The sequence below is a fragment of the Physeter macrocephalus genome, chromosome 20 (genome assembly GCF_002837175.3).
Source record: "Physeter macrocephalus isolate SW-GA chromosome 20, ASM283717v5, whole genome shotgun sequence".
NCBI lineage: Eukaryota > Metazoa > Chordata > Mammalia > Artiodactyla > Physeteridae > Physeter > Physeter macrocephalus.
In genome coordinates, this window is record NC_041233.1 from 27,352,903 (window position 1) to 27,370,340 (window position 17,438).

The window sequence follows — 17,438 nt, forward strand, 5'->3', positions numbered from 1 at the left end:
TTTTTTTGGTGGTACGCAGGCCTCTCACTCTTGTGGCCTCTCCCATTGCAGAGCACAGGCTCCGGACGCGCAGGCTCAGCGGCCATGGCTCACGGGCCTAGCCGCTCCGCGGCATGTGGGATCTTCCCGGGCACGAATCCGTGTCCCCTGCATCGGCAGGCGGACTCGCAACCACTGTGCCACCAGGGGTTTCTTATTCCAATGTCTCTCGGGTATGAGATTTCAGTACCCAAATTTCAAGTTTGCATTTATACCTGCAGTTGTATTAATGCCCCTACTTTAATTATCCTAAGCTAGTGGAAAAGGAAGATTGAGGCTTTCGTACTGAATATAAATGATGCATTCAAGCCAAAAGAAGACCAAATGGAGTCAGATCCATGTTAAAAGATTTTACAGAGAAAAGTGGAGGGAAGACCACCTCATCCCTGAGCGTGTGGTGTTACAGGTCTGTGCAACTCCTCAAACCCAGGGTGATGGCCGTCAGCCTACAGCAGCAGTGAAAGCAGTGACCGAGTTTCAGCAAAACATCATCCATCTCATTAAACTGTTTATTTTAATTTTATGGGTGTTATGGTTTTCATCTTTACACTTAAGCCATCCCTTTATTTGGGGCTTATAAGTCTCTAAATATGAACTTAGAAAAAGTTCTATCTGGTTTTATGTTTGTATACTTAAGCAATATTGTAATAAAAACAGTAATACTGTGGACTCACGGCAAGTGGGGTTTTCTCCCCCCTTTATAAGGATCCCAAGTTTGAGAAGTACCATGTGATACACATTCAAGGTGCTATATCTTATAGTGGCTGCAAGGGGGAGAATGCTAAAAAGACCCTAACCCCAGGGCCACCACTCAGATTCACTGATCTAGGAGGTTTAGAATACGGGGCACTAATGACCCAACGGTATTTTCCCCAACCTGCCTGCTCAGCTGCTCCCCTGGCAGCTCCATCTGTTTAGAACTGTCCCCAAGGGCCCAAAATGCCTCACCCACAGGTCAGTGAATGCCCTTGGGCAGTTTGGGATGTGCTAAAATCAAGGGGTGCAAAAAAAAAACAATCAAGTTTGGGAAACAGGGGAAGAGAAACAGAAAGGGAGGTACAGGAAGGGGCAGCCCCACTGCCAAGTCTTCCATGAAGGTGGAAGAAGCTACACCCAGGGCTTCCCTGGTGGCGCAGTGGTTGAGAGTCCGCCTACCGATGCAGGGCACACGGGTTCGTGCACCAGTCTGGGAAGATCCCACATGCCGCGGAGCGGCTAGGCCCGTGAGTCATGGCCGCTGAGCCTGCGCGTCCGGAGCCTTGCTCCGCAGAGGGAGGGGCCACAGCAGTGGGAGGGCCGCGTACCGCAAAAAAAAAAAAAAAAAAAAGCTACACCCAGAGAACCCTGGGTCTGAAATGCAGAGACCTAGGTTCTGGTGGGTCAGGGACCCTGCTTGGGCAGAGGCCCTCTCCTCCAGCCCTAAAAACAATCAAGTTTGGGAAACAGGGGAAGAGAAACAGAAAGGGAGGTACAGGAAGGGGCAGCCCCACTGCCAAGTCTTCCATGAAGGTGGAAGAAGCTACACCCAGGGCTTCCCTGGTGGCGCAGTGGTTGAGAGTCCGCCTACCGATGCAGGGCACACGGGTTCGTGCACCAGTCTGGGAAGATCCCACATGCCGCGGAGCGGCTAGGCCCGTGAGTCATGGCCGCTGAGCCTGCGCGTCCGGAGCCTTGCTCCGCAGAGGGAGGGGCCACAGCAGTGGGAGGCCCGCGTACCGCAAAAAAAAAAAAAAAAAAAAAAGCTACACCCAGAGAACCCTGGGTCTGAAATGCAGAGACCTAGGTTCTGGTGGGTCAGGGACCCTGCTTGGGCAGAGGCCCTCTCCTCCAGCCCTTCCCTCGGCAGCCCTGTTAACTACCAGAAAGCCCCTTTTTCCCTGCCAGCTAAATAAGATGCATCATTTTAACCTCCTTCCCAGGCTGGTACCTCCCTGGTCTGCTCCCTTCTGAGCTCTGAGAAAGGGAAACATTCCCTTAGCCCAAAAGTAACCTCAAAATCTAATTCTGCCTGACACTACCTGCCTTAGGCAATCCAAGGGGAGAACTTCAACACCTCAGAACCATTTCTCTAAGGCGTGCAGGGAAAGGAGGGAAGGAGGAGGGCTGCCTTAATCAGAGTTTAAAAGGGACACCTGGCTTCTCCAGCAAGTAAAAGGCACCCGGTCTCCATAGTGGCTGAGTCCATCCCTCCAGCAATGACTAATAACACCTAAGGCTTCACTACAGGGCTGACAGCAAGTAAAGCTGGGTGTCTATCACCTCGGGTTGAAACTGGAGTCTTGCCATTCCCCATGGACGCCTGTTAAAGAAATAAGGTGCCGAAATAAAACTGGAGAACTGTAGCCTTTTACCCACCTCTGATTAGGGGCCTATGGTCAGAAGGTGGAGCAAGTCTGCAGCAGAACCCCCCAACCCAGCGCCTGCAGGGATGCATCATGATTTTCACTGTCTTTCCATAGATTTCTTCCTCCGTGGGGTGGGGGGGGGGGGAACCCATAGCTACAATTTATATTCTACAACTGCATTGGTGTACAGACAAATATATTAAAACGTTTCTTTAACCAAGGTTCTTTTTTTTTTCTTCTGGTTATGAAAGAATTAAAACTTTTTTGTGGGCCCGAAAAAGTACCGTGGGCTGTGCGTACTACCCACTCGGCCTGATGGAGAGCTCCGCGGGCTGGCCCCTGGTCAGTGCGCGCTGGGGCTGGAGGGGACCCGGGCGACCTGGGGGCCTTCCCCCCTCCTCCCACCCAGGAGGTGTGCCAGGCGCAAAACCGAGCCTGTGCTCACCAAACTCGGGTAGGCCTGGGCATGGACCCACTCCCCACCTGCCGACGCAGCCCCCTGCAGTGAGGCAGGGAGCCCCGTCTAACCTCGGGACGCCGCTGGCCCCAGGGCTCCCTCCCCCGACTGACTGTGCCGAGGCGGGGCCGGGGTGGCCCCGGCGGGGTGGCCCCATAGGACTTACTTGAGCTCCACTGACCACAAGTTCGGCCATGGCGACGGGGCGGGCGCGCTGTACCGAGTGCGGAGCGCGTTTCAGGAACGCGGCGGCGGCGGCGGCGGCGGCGGCGGGAAGCTCGGGCCGGCTGTTAGTTCCGCACTGGGTGGTCAGCTGACCCGGCGGAAGCCCGAGGCGCGGGCCGGGCGTCGGAGCCTCGGCTCAGCTGTGCGCCCGCCGCCTGCCCTGGGCCGGGCCTCGCACAGGTGAGCCTCGTTCAGCGCCCCGCGCGTCGCAACAGGTGCCCGCAGCGCCCGCGCCCGACTCACTGGCGAGACCGCCGGGCTTCCCCGTGCCCCGCCCCCGGGTGCCCCAGGACCCTACGGCTCAGGAAGGGTCAGGGCAACAGGAACAGCGGCCCCCATCTCATGCCCAGAGCCCTGGCGCGTTGGTAGGGGCGCACTGGGGGATGGGGAAGCAGGGAGGTCTCCTATCACGGGCTCCCCATCGCAGCCGTTAGCCAGGGGCGTGTGGAGAGCCAGGACTTTCCTCCATGTCACAATCCGGATTACATAACTGTCCTCAACTGCAGGGAGGCGGGGCATATTGGTGGGAACTCCTCTCCCCAACTTTGAGGGGAAGAGGGGAGTTGAGAGATTGAAAGGACACCTGATGGGATGGAGTTTCCATTTGCATGGGGAGCAGGAGGGAATTGAATTTTTCTATAAATAAACCACTGGCTCAGCTAATAGCACCCCACTTGACAGGAATACGCCCTGGGAAGAAGAGCTGAATGATGTCCCCAAGTTTCAGGTGTCCCTTATCCTCTCTTCTCACAGGGAAATGTTAAATGTGAGGCTGTTAGTCATCCATGGGGTCAGCTCCCCACACACACCTTTGCCTCGTTTGGAAGTGAGGGGTAGCCACTGCCGCCTCCTGTCTGGGTGAAGTTAGGCCCAGGGCACGGGTAAATGGAAGCTCATGCCTGTTCTCAACTGAAAGGACCCTCATTTTCTCCGTGAGTATTTTTGCCTTCATACCTCCAGCACCAGGATGCACAAAGCTATCACCAGAATCCAATTCAATGTCACATTATCAGCCATCCCTTATTGCAGCTGAGAGGCAGCCCGGCCTTAACTAGCCTTTCCATCCTGCTCCCTTCATACCAATGGGTATAGGCACCATTCAAATAGAGAAGGGAAAACTGGGTCCTCACGCACCAGACTCCAGGTCTCACAGGCATTCCAGGGACCTCAACTCAGTAGGCCTATTGATGATTGTAGCTCCCCATCTCCATCAAAGGGGGTGTTCACAGGACTTTTCATTGGTCCTTGTGTCTACACAGCACTTAGAAGGCCCTGGTTGTGCAGCTGACGGTGATGATTATGATAGTGGTTCAGCATTTTGTGGCCATCATGGTTATCTCTCAGGCCTGGTGCCAACGCACTGTAACGTAAGCCTGTATTGTCATCATTCTGATGAGCGGGGTTGACCTCTGAGGGTTGACCCGCCTGCCCTTCTCTCTGCTGGGAGGAGCGGACACAGCAAAGCGGAGCAGTAAGAACACAGACTTGGCTGTGTTTACCTTGGTGGGTTCCAGGAAATGCTTGCGACAAAAGGCCCCACAGGCCAAAAAAGAAAGCTTGCCCTCCACAGATAAGGGGGATCAAAGGGAATCTTCTGAGGCCTCCTGCCCCAGGCCAGCTTCTCAGTCTCCTCCCTCATTCTCTGCTGGATGCACCCTCTCTGGTCCATTGTCCACTTTTGTCTGCCTTTCCTGCCTGAAAAGGAGGAAGTGATACTCTACCCTCCCCAGGGAACTTTCCCCTTGGCCTTTCTAGATGGGCTTTGACCCAAAGGAGAGAACATGTGGAAATAAACTGAAACCTACTCAGAGATGAAACTGGAACCCCACCGCTTCCCCCTACCAGGCGGAGGGTGCTCGAGGTCATCTCATCCATGCCCCTGCCTCCATACACGGCTGTGTCTTCTGAGCATAGAAGGTCTGTTCTGCAGACCCTCCTATCCACCAATGACACCAAAGTGAGCAGGGATCTTTGCCACCTTTCCAAACCCCCTCACTGCTGTTCCCTTCTCTACACAGCCCCAGGGCAATCATTCTAAACGCCCGATTTGACCCTACCTGAAATCTTTCAATGGCCTCCTCCCAGTCTAATAATACAGCCCCAAATCTTGAGCCCCAAATCATCAAACTAATGTCCCTCAAGATCTTTTAAATCCCATCAACCTTTACCTTCCCTGCCTCCTTTCCTGCTTCTCCCATCCTCTGCTCACCTTTTAGTTGTTGGTTTTGCCTAGAATGCCTCCCCAACCGCTCTGGTCTCCACTAAGTGAACGCATCAGGAAGACCAAGTCGACTGTAGGGAAAAGGGAATCGGGAAATCACAAAGAATAAAGTTCAGGATAGCTCAGAGTAAAGTGGACTTTAATGACAGAAATGTATATAAACTGATGACAATAGGTAGCTATTGAAAATTCGTGAGCAGAGTAAAAATTTTTTTTTTTACTGAATGAAGTGGGGGAGGGCTTCTCTAGAAACAGACTGGATTCACCTCTCCCTACTCCCCTCAGCTTTGGGAAGTTAGTCTTCATAACAGAGGAACAAGAAGGAAGGCAAAGGGGAGGGAGACGAGAAGGAGAAAAAGAATCTGTATCCCTGGACCAAGGAAGATTGGAAGAGTGGGGAGGGGACATTCTTCTACCTCATCACCTTCTTGAGCAAAAAGGAAAATTTAATAGAAACAGCAAAAGGTAAAAAAGAAAGAAAGAGAGAAAGAAGGGAAATTATAAAGGCGAGAAAAAAATGAAATAGCAAAAGGTAAGTTTCTTTAGGTAACATGGTCCTCCCCTTGGGAGGGGAGAGAGCAAGCTGAGATACAGCTGGCCCAGAAGTGGGCAAATGATTCCTTTGGAATACAAGGAGTTTACAAAAGTCAACAGGGGGAATGGGTCTTGTTGGGGTTTCTCCCTGAACACAGCTCTTCCTGCCCCTGCCCCAGGAGCACTGAGGGAAAGGGAAAGTTCATGCAGTCATCCGGGTTCTTCCTCAGTCCCCTCACCCCATTCCTCAGCCAACAGAGAGGGAGCTGCAGGCACCCCCTGCCTTACCCCATTTATACCATAGCCCCTCTGCCCCAGCTTCCAAGGACCAGGCACTGTGCCAGGCACTGAGGGTACACATGACAGAGATATACCCTTTAGGAGAGGTTCATGCTTAGACATTTACAGTACTATGTCAACCTGAAGTGCTGTAATTGTAATCCTTTTTTCTGAAACCAAAATTGAGACATGTAGCCCAATATGTATAGTACGCTCAAGAGGACCACAGAACAGAAGGAGTTCAGATCAAACCTGGGCTGAATTCTGGAGTTCTAACATGCGTATATGGAGAGTGAGAAGGCTCAACACATATAACTAGACGCTTCCTTATTGCCCTTGATGAAGAGGGCAATATTTTATTCCCACTGTCATCTTTGTTATTATTTTTATTCTTTGGCAGAAGAGACCTTTTCCCCTAGAGTCCTTCCTCCATCACATTCCTGGGGATAAAAAGGAAGATCCTGTTTATTTCCAATCAAGGGAGTTGATTCTGGGGTCGGCCAGAACCAGCGAAACAGGAACTGATTCCTTAAATCTTCCAACTCCGTGCATCAGCAGCTGAAAGAAAGACAGGGCCTGTTAACAAAGTTTTATTAGCATTTCTCTCTATCCTGAATTTCTGTTCAGCCTGACCTCGTTTCTTTCAGGCTCAGCCCGAGCAGGTTAAGATGGTTGCTGTAATTAATCACACCCCAGCCCCTAGTTCAGACTCACCACATTCAGATTTCAATGAAAAAAAAAAAAAAAAAAAAAAACAAAGCTGGATGTCTGCATACAAAATGCTCTTAGTTGCCGAAGCAGCCTCCTTTCAGCCTAAAAGAAGGAGTATGGGAAGTGTAGGAAAGAGGGAAGGTTTCCAGGGCCCTCTCTGCAGTTTGTGCACACATGTGAGGAAATTGAGGATGATCTATACTCCAAAACACCTCTCTGCTCTCCCAATCCGAACGATTAAAATTTTTAATGTATACTGAATGCAATCATAATGTCTGGCCTGAGTATTCGTTGGACAGATGTTAGTTTATTGTTATTATTTACTATTATCATAATTATTATCATTATTAATTCTCAGTGCCTCAGATTTCCCTTCTGTTTAGATCTTAAAAGGTTCTGTTGTTGTCTCTCTACTAAAATACAAACATTAGCAAGGAGTGGGGAAGTGAGCAGGTTTGGGGAAGGTGAGTGGGAAAGGGGCTTCTGCTTTTCTTCTATGATTTTTTGCAACATACAAATACTACGTTGTAACTAAAAACAAAAGAGGAGGAGATTGGCGTGGAAAAGGCAGGGGGAAAAAAGAATTTACAAATGAAACTGCCATCTGCTGATTTCTTAGCATTATTTTCACAAATCCTGAAAACAGCAATGAGAAACCAATCTTATTCCCCAATTTGCCTGGAACTTGACAGATACTCTAAGTCCTTAGCTGGGCTCAGGAGCAAGGTCATCTCTGACTTGGGGAGAGGGGCTCATATTGGACTTTTGAGAGGGAAAAGGATCCTTGACCAGAAGAACCTGTTCAACTTTACATTGTCCAGTGGGAAAGAAGGGAGCAGTATCTAAGCCCCAACTACCCTTCCAGAATCCCAGCTTGGCTTGGAAAGTTTCTGCCACTTAGAGGTTGAGGAACCTCCCCCAACCTCAATTAAAATATATGGAACTAACCAGAGAAAGACAAATATCATATGATATCGCTTATATGTGGAATCTAAAAAAAGTCTACAAATGAACTTATCTACAAAACCGAAATAGTTACAGATGTAGAAAATAAACTTATGGTTACTAGTGCGGGGGTAGGGAGGGATAAGTTGGGAGATTGGGATTGACACATACACACTACTATATATAAAATATATAACTAATAAGGACCTACTGTATAGCACAGGGAACTCTACTCAATACTCTGTAATGGCCTATATGGGAAAAGAATCTAAAAGAGAGTGGATATATGCATATGTATAACTGACTCACTTTCCTGTACACCTAAAACTAACACAACACTGTAAATCAATTATACCACAATAAAAATTTTTTTTAAAAAAGAATTTTGAGACTTTCAGCATGTCACTTAAAAAAATATATAGAACTCAGAAAATGACATTCTGATTCAGTAGGTGGTACCGTAGCATCTCTCTTTTTCTCCAGTACCTTCAAATAATTAGGATTTGTGATCACCCAAATTCACTGCTTCATCTACTCCAGCTACTGATATGGAAACCAAGGCCTAGAGAGTAGAAAGGAATTACCCAAGGTCACCCAGCCAATGAGCAGCTGATCCCAGGCCAGAGCTGTGATCTTCTGAACAAAACATGATTCCTCCTATGTCCCAATAAGAACAGGATAAAGAGACAGGAGGAGTGCCAGGAAGATGCCATTTCACATCTAATCGCTTCTTGTCACATTGTAACCATTTTCCTTATGTGGAGCCCCACGCTGATGGATCAGAAATAACATTTTCAAAGTTATATCTGCAAGGAAATGGCTATTAATGTTCTTCCTCTCCTTTTAGAGTGCTGAGGAATACATATTAATTTTCTCTCTACTTATATTGCCTATTTGCAAATTGTATTCACTACCCAGTGCTCCAATTTGTCCTACCCCTGAAGAGATTAGGATGAATAAATGTGTTCCTGGAAATAAAAGAAAAAAGTTGTCACTGAGATTTTTATAATTATTTACAGAGATTATTTTAGAATATATAGGGGGGGCAATAATAAGAATGTGCATACGAGGGGTCTGGCATGATTTACCAGTATTAATTTAGCGTCTCTTCCCACTTCTTCGAAAGGAACCCCAGCTCTCTCTGCAGCTCTGAGCCAGGGACAAAACAGTTGTCAGCTGCACCTGGCACCACCAGCACCTGAGGCTGAGGGTCAGATGAATGGCTGGTCAAGCCTTATACTGGCCAGAGTCCTGGGTTCAAGACCTAGCTTTGCTACTAACCAGTTGGGTGCCCACGGAGACTCTTTCACTCCTAACATCTTCAGTTTCCTTAAATGTAGACTAACTGATCTAAGGAGCTATTTATTACTAAAATAAAAATACAAGTAAGTATGTACAGCTCCCCAAAATAAGGAGAGCGAATATACTCATTAGTAAATATTTAGTAAGCACGTACTATGTGTCAGCACTGCGGGTAGAATAAGGACCAAGACAGATACGGTCCTTACTCCCATGAGGTTTACATGGAAGACACAGGTAACAAGCAGATAAATAATACAAGTTCAAGTCTGTGAAATACATAATCTCAGATAGCGTTGACATGTGCTATGAAGACAAAGGCAGACAATGTGAGAGAGAGAGTCGGGGTGGAGATGCTAATTTAGATACAATGTCCAAGGTTTCTGCTAGAAGTTCAGAGCCTTTCTCCTGTGAAATCCTGGATGAGCAGAGCATGGACTGGACCTCAGCCCCACTCACAATGCTTCTGTGATGCCCAAACCGCACAGCTTCAGACAGCTGTGGGGTGTTCTGGGGAGGCTTCTCTCAGGGGAGCAATAATTGAGCTGAAGTCTGAATAATAAGATGGAACCAGCCATGAGAAGACTTGGGAGAAGGGTTTTCCAGGCAGAGGGAAGAGCAAATGCAAAACCTATGAACGTTCTCTTAGTCTTGTGTTGTCGTGTTGTCACTTTGCTTGTGCTTGAGTGGTGAACTTGAATTCAAGTGCTTCCAAGGGTAGAGTCACCCCAGCCAGAAAGATGAGTATCCCAGGACAACTGCATCAGGCTTTGGATGGCTCCAGAGCACAGGTGGGCTGAGACCTCAAGATGCTGCAGCTGGAAGCAGAGACATTCACAGGCACACAAAAGTTCTACAGCCCTATAAAGCATCTGCTATTTTCTTGGAGAAGAAAACACAGAAGAATCACTAACCTTGATACATGACCGCACTGGCACAGACTGTCACAGACACACAAATGCACACAAACACACACGTAAGTGCATACACAAGAGACACATGCCAATGCTAGAATCATGGGTTCCATCTCATGGCTACGATCTGAGCCCTGAACCCCAATCCGAGACACACCCTGGCCGCCCATCTACTACAATAGCTACTACTGGCCAGTAGAGAATGCAGACACTTTAGATTGTTGGTACTTGGAACCCAGAGGGTTTATAACTTTTCCTGAGGTACTGGAAATTCATTCATTCAATTCATTTATTCAAAAATAGGTACTGAGTGCTGGCTGTATGCTTGACACTACTCTGGGGACAGAGCAGCAAAGAAAACAAAGTTTCTACCCTTTTGGAGCTCACTTTCAGTAGGGGGATAGATAACAAACAAATAAATACAGAGTATGTCAGGTAGTGCTAAGTGAGAGAACAATACAGAAGAGAAGGGGGATAAAAAGTGCCAAGGGTAGCTAGGGGGATCAAAAGGCCCCACTAAGAAAGTGATATTTAGGCCAAGATCTGTGGGAAGCAAGGGAGAACCAGGTGGACATCTAGGGGGAAAATGTTCCAGGCAGCCAGAACAGCAAGTGCAAAGGCCCTGAGGCAGGAGGTTGCTTGGCAAGTTTGGGAAACAGCAAAGATGTCAGAGTGGCTGGGGTGGAGTAAGCAACTGGGAGAATAATAGTAAATGAAATCATGGGGCAGGGTGTAGGGCGGCGATGGCGGCGGGGGCAGATCGTCTATCACCTGATGGGCTGAAGTTAGGACTTGGGCTTGCACTCCAAATGAAATGGAGAGGCTTGAGCAGAGGACCCATATTTTGTAAGTATTGTTCTGGCTGCTGTATTTAGAACAGACCAGGGACAGGAAAGGGCCGAAGCAGGGAGACCAAACAGTGGGCTATGGCAGGAATCCTGGAGACAGGGAACAGCACCCGGGTATATCTTGAAGAGGGCATCAACAGAATTTCCTGATGGGTTTGACATGGAGAGTATGAGAAACACAGAAATCAAGGATAACTCCAAGATTTTGACCTGAGCAACTAGAAGGATGGAGCTGTCTCAATGAAATGGATGAGCAGATTAGGGGAAGGGGGGGAATCAGGGGATCATTAGACCTGAGAAGTTTGATATGACTTTGAGACATATAAGTGGAAACATCAAGGAGGAAGCTGAACATATGAAAGTGAAAGAAACAGATCTGTACCAGAGTTAGAAATTTCAGAGTCCTCAGCTTTCAGATGGCATTTAAAGCCAGGAGAGAGGATGAAAAAGATCTGAAGATTGGGCCCTAGAGCACTAACAGTCAGAGGTCAAGGAGAAGGGGAGGAACCACAGAGAGACTGAGAATGAGCAGCTAGAGAGGTAAGGAGAAACCAAAAGCAAGTCAGGCCCTAGAAACCAAGAAAAGCAAGTGATCCAAGAGATGGAGTTCCAACATAATGACCAATTCAGCCAAGGATCATCAGGGGATGTTGAAAGCATTGGGTGAACAGGAAATTCACATGATCTCAAAGTATCCTCCCACGGATTGCCTATAAATTACAAAGGGGAAAACATACCTTTACAATGAAGAGATCTGGCAGTCACAACCTACCCAAGAGCTCAAACTTAGCATCTCCAAGGGTGAGACAACCTGACAATACAGACCTCTGATGTGATACAATAGGAAGTACACACCACCCACATGCTATTCTTGCCAAAACATTTGGCCAGAATCTACTCATGAGGAAACAGACAAATCCAAAAAGTGGAACATCCTTCAAGACAACAGTTCTAACTTGGAAGGTATTATGCTTTGTGAAATAAATCAGACAGAGAAAGACAAATATTTTATGTTATCACATATATGGAATCTAAAAAAATAAAACAAACTAGTGAATATAATAGAAAAGAAACACACTCACAGACATAAAAGAACAAACTAGTGGTTACCAGTGGGGAGAGGGAAGCAGGGAGGGGTAAGATAGAGGTTGGGAATTAAGAGGTACAAACTACTATGTATAAAACAAATAAGCTACAAAGATATATTATATAGCTCAGGGAACACAGCCAATATTTTATAATAACTGTAAATGGAATATAATCTTTAAATTTGTGAATCACTATACTTACATAATATTGTAAATCAAGTATATCTCAATAAAAAGACAGAGAGAGAGAGAAAATGGGACTAGACTGTCTAATATGTCATATCATCAGGGAAAAAAGGGAGTAGGGAGGAATGTTCTAGATTAAAATAGACTAAAGAGACATGACAATCAAGTGCAATGCATGATCCTTTATTGGCTACTGTAACTGAGGAAAAAGCTAAAAAGACATTTTAGGGACAATTGGGAATATTTAAATTGGAACCGTTTGATGATACTACTGATGATATTAAATTAACATTACTTTCCTCAGGTGTGCTAATTGTATTGTGGTTTCATAAGAGATGTTCTTTCCTTAGGAGATGAAAGCTGAAGAAACTAAGATAAACATCAAGATGTCTACAGCTTGCAAATGGTTCAAGGGGAAAAAAGTATGTGTGTGTACACGCGTGTGGGGGGTACATGTTACATCGTAACATGTTAAGAGCTGAAGAGTCTAGGGGAAGAGACTTGGCCATTCATTATCCTGTTCTTTAAATTTCTTAGAAGTTTGAAATTTTTTATAAATAAAATGTTGGAATAAAAGAAAGAAGGAGTGATTAACTTGTCCAGTGCTACTTGAGGTCAAGTAAATTGAGGACAGAGAATTCACCACTGGATTTAACAACAGGGAGGTCATTGGTGACCTTGCAGATGGGGAGAGCGCAGAAGAGGCAGGCAAGGGCCAGATCATAAAGAGCTATACAGGCCTAACCGTGACCACAGGAGGAGTAAAGTGGTCACATTTGTGGTAGAGGGCAACTGGTCTCACAGTTGTGGGGAGGATGGATTAGGAGGGGGAGAGCAAGCACAGGAAAATGTCCTCACAGGCTCTGAAAGTGCAGCCCCACTCTCCATGAAGGGTGGTGAGGGCCTGAAGGGAGAGATTGCAAAGAGACTGCAGCCCAATTGCCAAGACTTGATGTCTGTCTGGGAGTCGAGGATGAGGGAGCCAAGATGGTGCCGTTCACCAAAATACCTGATTGGGAGGGGGCGGGGGGACTTGATGCAGTTAAGTCTACATGCATTGCGCCCTCCTGAGGGACGCAGCAGATGGGACACCCTAGGATCAACATCAGCATGTGACAATAATGTAAATGCAGCACGTTGAGGACCTGGTGAATCATATGGCCCCACTGCACCCTGTGCATCTGATATCTGAGCCAAGCCAGGACTTTGGGTGTGACAGTGACCTGGCGATGCCTTTGTTCATAAAGTCTCCTCGTCCTGGGGAGCCCCTATCCCAAACCCCTTCCAAGTGCTGCTCACCTTTTTGGCAAGCTTTCTCCAATGTTCCAGCTCTCTGCTCCGGGGTCTGAAACATCCTTGTATAGCCTCTCCCATGTGCCTGGCATTAATGCCTGCTATTTGGTGCTGTTATGTACATTTATTTCTGTCCCTGTCTTCCCAACTAGGTGATCAGTTCCTTGAATGTAGGGAAGCCAGTTTATATCTCAAAATATTCCCAGCCTTGCCCAGAATAGGCGATCTATAAACTGGGAAGAAGAGGACAGAGGGAGGAGGACGAGAAAGGCCAATGCTTAACATTCCCCCTAAAAGCTCACCATGCTGACTCCCAGACATGGGGACCGCTTCTACGGGTGGCGGTGGAGTTACTGAGAGACCACGGCTGCCAGCATCCCCGATTCCTGAGTTAGAACCCCTGGTAGGAAGCCTCCCTGAAACAGCCCACGGTGCTCTCTCCCAAAGCTGTTTGCAGTAAGTGACTCACCCAATTAAGAGTATCTACATAACAAAGCCTCACCAGGCTGCAGAGGTCACGCAGACTGTGAAGTGTGTCTTTAGTGCGCAGGGAGAAGGTTCACTAATTACCAGTCATTTCCACCCCTCAAGAGCCTGTCAGCCTTTGAGATGCAGGGGATAAAAGAATCCCCAAATTCCCACCCCACACCAACCACTCCTCCCTCCCCAACCCTCCCCTGCACTTCAAACCTGTGACTAATAAAGTGCCAGGGATGGGCCTCTGCCCACCTGGCTCAGAGCCTGGAGGAAGGAAGGAGAGGAAAGAGGTTGCCTCTGATTGGGAGCATGTTTTAGTAAAAGGAAACTGGGAGGGACAAGGGAGCAAAGAGAGTTCTAACGGCGCTGCTGCATCGCCTCCGTTAAACAAACAAAACTTGTATTGTTTTATCTCGATTTATAAAGGTGATAAATGTTTGCAACAGAAACTACAGGTAAGTAAGAAGGAAGCTAAAATCACTCACCATCCCACCCCCTACGATGACCAGTGGTTGGTCACACCTTACAGCCTGCTTCCTAGGTGACATGTATTAAACATGGGTGTGTGCATGCTCCTGCTCTTTCATAAGCAGTTTTTTCATTTAATGAAATATTTCAAATGGCTTGCTCCATGAGCACACAAAAAGAAAGCTGGCAGGGATGCTGACCTGGGCTAGCAAAGAAGATGTGTTTGAGCATCAGAGCACAAGAGGGAGGCATTGCCAAAATTTCTGAAAGCTGAAGGAGGCCATTGTGAGGCAGGAAAGAGCCCTGACCTTTGGAATTCAAATGACTTCCTCTCTACGAACCTCATTTTCCTCATCTGTAAAATGGGAGTAACACTGCATGCCTTATAGGATTGTTGTGATGATTAAGGGAAATCTTGGTTGTGAAAGGACTATACAAGCATTGGACATTTTATTCCTCGTTTTAATAGGCATTCATTCGTGGGACTTCCCTGGTGGTCCAGTGGTTAAGACTTCGTGCTTCCACTGCAGGGGGCACGGATTCGATCCCTGGTCCGGGAACTAAGATCCTGCATGTCACAAGGCGTGGCCAAAAAAAAGTGTTCATTCGTGCCTTCTTTTTTTTTTTCTTTTTTTTTTTACTTAGCCCTTGGCTAGTCTGTGTTGGGAATAAAAAGAAGGCATCTGGTTCAGCCCTAGAGGTGCTTAAAATCTAACTGGGAAGTTGAGCATACACATATGCAAACACAGAGTTAAACAGTATGAATAGCTAACAAACGATATCATCAATTAGTAGATAATTAAGTGCCAGATGAGTGGCACAGACAGAACTCCAGAGGTTCAGAGGTAAGAAAGAACCTGCCAGATAATAATAATAACCACTTCGAGCACTTTCTATACGCCAGGCACACACGAGCATTGTCTCATTTCATTTACCCACTGACCTATGAGGTAGGTACCATTATTACATCCATTTTGCACAGGAGGAAACTGAAACCTCAGAGAGGTTAAGAACCTTGCCCCAAGTCACACATCTAGGAAGTGTGGCGGTGTGGAACCAAGCAGCAGGACCCCGGGGCCCACCACACTGAAGCCTATGATCTACTCTGATGGAGGTGGGGGAGGGGAAGCCGAGCCCTGAGCTGAATGGTACAAGAGGGAGCCTTAGAAGCAAAGATGGGACTGAGGAGGGTGGCCTGGGGTGAGGGAGAAGATTCGCAGTCTGCTAGTCTGCACAAACAGTGGAAGCTTTCATGGTAAGAAGATTGAAGGAGAGGAGCTAAGGCATGTGAAACTTTTTTGGGGTAGAAAACAGGTCACCTAGAAGGGCTTGAGGCAACCGAAGGTCCAATCAAAGCAGTTTGGGGGAAGTAGGGCTGGGAGGAGACACCTTAGGAGGCTATTAGATGGAGGTGAGGAGGACTGAAGCTGGGGCAGAAGCACCCAGGGGTAGGTGGACAGCCATCCTTCCTAGGAAGCCCTTGTTCCTCTAGTTTTTCATCTCTGTGACATTTTGAGCTCATCTACATTTTGTTCCCATAAGCTCCCGCCTCCTTTTGGCATGTTTACTAACTTCTTTCACACTTTGGTTCTGCAGGAAACAGCTCATTCATTCATTCCATCAGCTCCCACGTCAAAGGAAGAATCAATCTGCACAAACTGGGGGTTAATTATCATTAAAAGGGAAGGAGGCTGAAGATGATGCTGATGATCCGGCAGAGCTGACCCTCCCCAGACTCCCCAATCCTCCCAGCCTCTCAAGCCCGGTGGGGGGCCAGTGTCCCCATATCAGCCAGCTCCTCAGGCCACTGCTGGCACTTCTCACCCCACACCTTACCATCCCCGCTGAAGGGGCTGGTCCCCCACCAGCGAATGGCAAAAAGACTCCCTTTTCTTCTGAAGAAGCAGTACGGGGAGACTGAAGACATGGCAAGGCCTTTGGCTCTTCAAGCAAAACTTAGAGACTGTGACAGAAGAACCACATGGTAGCAAGAAGGTTCAGTAGCAAAGGTGGGGACAAAGAAAGAAAAAGCTTTGAAAAGGTATTCATGTAACCAATATTTATTGAATATTGTTGATGTACATGGCAGACTCTGCAGGGAACAAAAGCAGGGTGACATCATTTGTGCCCTTAATGCTGTGGAAAAGGTGGCGGGGTGTGGGGGGAAGGAAGGGAAGAAGTAGAGCTAGAAATAGAAAAAGAAAGAAAGAGTAGAATAAACACTGAACCCACAGACAGGAAGCATCCTGGCCAAAGTCAGGGGTTGGGGAGAGTGCAGGGCAGTGTGGAGGGCAAACCTTCTACCTCTTCCTTGATTCTACCCTATACTCACACACAAGACCTCAAACACTTCAGGCCACCACCTGCCCAAGGAAATGTAGCCCAGAGGCGTTCCCATGCCATTGATTGCATTCCACAAACATCTTTTGAGCACTCCAAAGTGCCAAGCACTTAAGCTCTTGAACTCTGCTGAGAAGAATCAGAGGTGATTGGCATCTAAGGTGGTTGATTTGACAGTGTCCTTGATGCCTTAGAAACTTTAATCAGACATATCGAGTGGCACTGAGGCTTATAGGGACAGAACACTAGAAATAAAAGGGAGAAATTCTGTACATTCCCCCACCACATGGGGATAATCTTTCTTTTCTCACTGGGCTTTGTTAAGAGGTAAGTAATGTAAAGTTATGAGGCTACATAGAACAGTGTCCAAGACACAGCAGGTATTCTATAAAATCACCTGAACATTATGTTTTCTCACTCAATTCTGGCATAACTGACTCTCATTACTGAATTTACCAGTTTTTCTGTAGAAATCATTGCCTGGCTAGGTTGGAGGTATTCAGTCAGGCTGCTTGGTGTTGGGGTCCCCATCACTATTACCCATCCTAGGAGCCCATGGGAACAACTAAGAAGTGATCACCATCATGGGAATGTAAGTTGGTGCAGCCACTACGGAAAACAGTATGGAAGTTCCTCAGAAAACTAAAAATAGAGCTACTAAATGATTCTGCGTTCCCACTCCTGGGCATATACCCAGACAAAACTATAATTCAGGAAGATACATGCACCCCCATGTTCATACCAGCACTATTCACAACAGCCAAGACAT

At 47.3% G+C, this 17,438-nt stretch overlaps 1 long non-coding RNA gene across 1 annotated transcript; it reads left to right on the plus strand.

The window, feature by feature from the left end:
- The first annotated feature begins 3,165 nt into the window (after nt 1-3,165).
- On the plus strand, nt 3,166-16,161 carry LOC114484470 (uncharacterized). The gene is made up of 4 exons (XR_003677397.1): nt 3,166-3,246; nt 3,820-3,998; nt 12,442-12,513; nt 15,926-16,161. It is a non-coding gene; the product is annotated as an uncharacterized lncRNA (long non-coding RNA).
- The last annotated feature ends 1,277 nt before the right edge of the window (nt 16,162-17,438 follow it).